General features: G+C 31.9%; 1 non-coding gene across 1 annotated transcript; it reads left to right on the forward strand.

Annotated features, from left to right (window-relative positions):
- Positions 1–1,054: 1,054 nt before the first annotated feature.
- On the forward strand, positions 1,055–1,221 carry LOC144715397 (small nucleolar RNA snoR135). The gene has a single exon (XR_013584626.1). It is a non-coding gene; the product is annotated as a small nucleolar RNA snoR135 (small nucleolar RNA).
- Positions 1,222–4,321: the final 3,100 nt, after the last annotated feature.

Consider the following 4,321-nt stretch of genomic DNA (forward strand, 5'->3'; position numbering starts at 1 on the left):
GTCACAGTCAAGTGCTGGTTACGCGTCGAGAATGCTCATCTGTGCGATGGAGATAGTGCGAATGACATTTTTGACGACGAAGACAAGTGTAACTTGGTACTCTTACTTTACTTCTATCCATCCAATCTTCTAATGTAATTTTACTGGTCAAAATTTTTTGCAGCGGCAAAATTATTTGGAGATTTTGGTTTACTTGCAGCACCTACCGATGTCTTCCCTGTGTGTAGGTACATTTTTTGGAGATTCTTGTTTACTTTTACTGGTTAACTTCTATCGATCCAGTCTTATAAACCAATGAGTTCACTGTCGAGTTCTGGATCTGCGCTTATCTCACCAATTCAGGGTTATATCATTCAATTGATTAGCTGTGTATTCCCCCGAATCGGCAGGACATGTGATTTTGGAATGGTTAAAGTGCATCAAATTAAGTATTCATAGTGGGCTTATAACCAACTGTTCATTATCTAATTTTTCTTTTGTTCTAAATAGACAAAGGCTAGAAGTAACAAAGAGGATGAGGCTACAACATGGTCACCGGTAGAAAGAGGAAATGCATCATTTCTTCTTCTTATGAAAAAACGACAGACACGCTGGAGCTTCATCATTTACAATTCACGAATCTTGTATATGCGACCGCCTCACACAGTGTGATGTCTCTCCTTGTCTGTAAAATTTTGCAGTGACTCACATATATTATTAGCTTGTGTTTTTCATTTTCTTTGATCATTTGGTTGTTTATTGATGTTGTCCCCTTGCTTCTTCATGCGTTCACTTCTGATCAAGGGGTTCTAAAGCTGAATTCTGACGTGTGTCCATGTAAATTTATTCTTCTTTCATCAACAAAAATAAGGGTAATATGTACGTGGGTTCCATTGAAAATGTATTGACAATCATCTTGCAAACATCCCCCTTTTCAATTGCATTTCTTGCTTACCCATAATACTGATGGATTCCAACCATCGATATTCTCTCTATCTATTTCTCTTGTCAAGTGCTTAAAACCAAAACTATGATTCAAGCTCTGTCTTTTGTACCTTTTCCATTGCGAACTCTCGCTGCAGGACAATGTGTATCGACTCTTTGCGCATTATCATGCAATTACATTTAAAAGTTATGGCCTGCGAAATGGATTATTTTTTTCTGAGAAAGAATAAGGGCAAGATGAGCAGTCAGTTTCCAAATTGCGATTGGAAATTATCGACAATCATCTTTCCCACATCCCTTCCGTCGACTTAGCTGCTTTGTTCCAGATTGATTTGGGTATTTGTTGATCAGCTCCTATGTTTTCTCTTGATGTCTCATGTTTATTCCCTTTTGATTTTTCAAATTAAAGGGCAGCTGTACCTGTCACGATCTTCTACGTTTGGCTACATGTCTCAGATCAATACACTGTACTTGGAACCTTCCATGCGAAGAGTTTTTTCTTAATAGGAGGCTTGAAGTAGCATGCTAATTTCAAAGCATCAAATTCTACAGATAGAATAACTGTCCTTTTTATGTTTTCATTGAGCGTATCCTTTTTATTAGGTAATTGTTCAGCTTCTCTAACTATAAAATTTTTTAACCCAAAAACAAATTATTTAATTCTATGAAAGATTGAGTCAATAAATCCTTAATTTATCCGACAATAAATTAATTACTAAAATAATTGATTGCATTCCCTGGGAAAAAAATAATTACTTAAATGTATTTTAAAAAAATAAATGTATTAACTTTTCTGTCACCAACTTAACTATTACATTCCAAATTTCTCATTCATATAATTAATTACTAAATTCCTTTCAAGAAAAAAGTTTCTAAGTATTAAAATTTTCAATCAAGAACTTAATTATTAAATTATTTATATTCCCAATTTTACAGCATTACTTTGATTATGAAAACATATTAAACCATAAGTCCCAAAATCCTTCATTTTCCATCAATATATTAATTTATGAAATTATTATATTCATAATTCCGATTATTAAAATGTAATTATAAATTTTTAATCCACAAACAATTCATGAATTCTATTAACGAATGTGTCACTAAATCCTTACTTAAGAAAAAATTCATACATTTTCCCGGCAACAAATTAATTATTGAAATCTATCTAATAAAACAATAAAATTAATTATTGAAATGTATTTAATAAAACAATAAATTTGATTATTGAAATGTATTTAATAAAATAATAAAATTAATTATTGTAATGTATTTAATAAAACAATAAATTTGGTTATTGAAATGTATTTAATAAAAAAATAAAATTCATTGTTTAAATGTAACTAATAAAACAATAAAAATGTTTAGAAAAATGCATTAAAAACCTTTCACGGACGTCATCCCTGACGTACCTTTCATCACGTCACGCCTCGTGGCTATCCCGTTATCATCACGTCACAGTCACGCATAGCCTGTCATGCGCCACCATCACCGTCACGTCCCATGAATTTTGTCACCATCACCGTCACATGACCATCACAGTGATGTGTGACGTGACGGATGATGTTTGCCGATCCCTGCCCCCATCATACCCTTGGCACACCATACAAGAATTATGGATCCCTTACACACGATGAGACATATGATCGCTGGGTTCAAAAAATGAGTTTCACAACTAGAGCTGAACTTTTTTTATGCGCTAGGTCCACATTACTCATGGATCTATTGACCTATGAGTATCATAGAAGACAACAGTGTTTCACAACGCTTGATTATTTGCATACATATCTCAGGGGTCGTGGCCTATACCAAACAGAGGTAATGTAAACGAGTTGTGTGTTCCCTTGATGGGAATGCTTAACTTGTGTAGGGACGACTGATATCGTACTTCCAACATGTAGAGAATTTAAAGCTCTTGAAATATAAAAAATGAGGAGATTTATTTGGAATCTTGAAGGCACCATTCTCAAGGAACACAATCAGTTAACCTAGACAATGCAGGAGATCACTGATAAATATAATGAAGATGATTTAGGAATTTTTTTAGATGGATATTACAGTCAAATTTTCCCTCTTCCTTTCCCTAGTTCTCCCTAACTATCTTTTAGTAATTATTATTAGATACTATTTTAAATTCTATCTTCCTTTAAGTACTACCTTCCACTAACTACGTATCCTTTAAATTTTCCCTATCTTCTTGTTGCATCACCTATAATTTTACCTGTGTTCAAGGGCTTCATTCTAAATATCCATGAGAATAATAATAAGTAAATATTTATTTAAAATAAATGATATAAACTACAGAAGTACAATTGGCTTGACAACCACATATAATCCATCAGCCCAAATATGAATTTTATGCTTTTATGCACAATACTAAAAAAAGGTTACAGTTAGATTTTCTTTAGTCATCTAGATGATAAATAATTATCCGATATAAATATTGTAATTTTGGACATATAAGACTAAGAAATATCCATTATAAAGATAGAAGGCAAACACGGTTAGCTCAAAATTAACATATTTGTCAGATCATGATATTTATACGAAATGTATTCATTAAATTCAGTCGATAACATAATAAGGATATGATTTCAATGCATCAATGATATCAAAATATGCCAAATATTTGTGATAATATTATGAATGCTTTTCTCATTATCCATGAAAGGTTCTTATTGTGAAGTGTATAAGACCTATACTGAGATTTTCGTTCTTTATATCAGTGTCAAACTGGACTCTTACCATGTTGTTTAACTTTGAGGGTTCACACAAAGATTTAATTATGGATTTCATGTATAGTTATTGGATATTTATGGAAAATGTTTAAGGACTAACCTAAACTACATGTAAAATAAAAACATAAACCAAATGCCCAATCTCGTTATATAGTTTTCAAGACCTTAGTATTTTAGTCATAGATTAGAATTAATATTTTTTAATCCTCTAAATTATCCCCTCATAGATCATATTGCTGGCACATAAATGAACGACTCTGAGGATATGAGTCTTTCTATTTTATCTCAGGGATAGAGAAAAGAGTGGTTTGTGAAGCAAAATCTAGAGAAAACCTCAAGTGAAGAAATAGAACTTGCAAAGAGGAATGCTTTAAGTGATCTATCAAGTCACACGAGAAAACATTTAGACAATATATGGATTAGTAACATTATTAATTTAAATTTTGTATTCTTCATATAAATTAGGAAACATATTTTAAAATTGGAGTGGCATTCATATAAATGAGTATGCTTCGTTAAGGTGAGCATGCTTCATCCAATTGAGTATGTATTATATAAATGTGCTTCATATAAATAGTTTTAAACGATTTACTTAAAAATTGGTTACTTGATCACGTTAAACACAAATATTTAACCAATAATTGGACAATGAAAGGTCA

Source organism: Wolffia australiana, chromosome 18, assembly GCF_029677425.1.
Source record: "Wolffia australiana isolate 7733 chromosome 18, ASM2967742v1".
Classification (NCBI taxonomy): domain Eukaryota; kingdom Viridiplantae; phylum Streptophyta; class Magnoliopsida; order Alismatales; family Araceae; genus Wolffia; species Wolffia australiana.